The following is an 880-nucleotide window of genomic DNA, read 5'->3' on the forward strand; positions in this document are numbered from 1 at the left end:
GCCCAGAAGACTCTTTACCACATTCCTACTGGATTGAACCAAGACCAAGCCGGTAATGACGGCTTTGAGTTGAAGACTGGACTGGTGAACATGGTTCAAGCTAGTCCGTTCTGTAGAAAGGCATCCGAGGATGCCAATGCCCATCTCTAGAATTTTCTGGAGGTCAGTAACACTATCGACCCCAAAGGTACTACGATGGATGTCGTCCGCCTTCGGTTATTCCCGTTCTCACTGCTCGGGAAGGCGAAGACGTGGTTTTACTCCAACGAAGAGGCTTTCACAACATGGGAAGCTTGTTCCAATGCATTCCTGGCCAAGTACTTCCCGGTGGGCAAGACCAATGCCCTCCGGAACAAAATCTCCGGTATCCAGCAACTACCGGATGAGACCATCCTAGAGGCCTAGGAGCGTCTGCAGGAATACATTCAAGCATGCCCACACCACGGCATGGAGGAATGGCTGATTATCAAGAACTTCTTCCACGTCCTGAATCAGCAAGCCAAGGACCACGTAGATGCAGCAGCGGGTGGTTTCTTTCTCTCTCTCGATTTTGCGGGAGCAAAGACGCTGATTGACAGGATAGCCTCCAATCAGAGTTGGATTGGTGGTAAGCAGCCAGCCCATCCAAGGGGCACGCATCAGATCGACAGCGTCGACATGCTGGCTGCCAAGATGGATCTTCTCATGAAGAAACTGGAATCTCCGCACAAGGAGGTGAACCAGGTTTCGGAGTCTCGGATGACATGTGAAACATGTGGCGAGACTGGGCACTCGGGCACATCGTGCCCCCTAACTCAAGAGGATGCGAACTTTGTTGGCACCAACAACAACAATCCCAACTCGAGATTCCGTCCTCAGCAAGGTTGGAACTCAAAGCCCA

General features: G+C 51.8%; 1 non-coding gene across 1 annotated transcript; it reads right to left on the bottom strand.

Annotated features, from left to right (window-relative positions):
- Window positions 1-342: 342 nt before the first annotated feature.
- LOC120701713 lies at window positions 343-449 on the bottom strand. The gene has a single exon (XR_005686269.1). It is a non-coding gene; the product is annotated as a small nucleolar RNA R71 (small nucleolar RNA).
- Between the last annotated feature and the right edge of the window lie 431 nt (window positions 450-880).

Source organism: Panicum virgatum, chromosome 3K, assembly GCF_016808335.1.
Source record: "Panicum virgatum strain AP13 chromosome 3K, P.virgatum_v5, whole genome shotgun sequence".
In the NCBI taxonomy this organism is placed as follows: Eukaryota; Viridiplantae; Streptophyta; class Magnoliopsida; order Poales; family Poaceae; genus Panicum; species Panicum virgatum.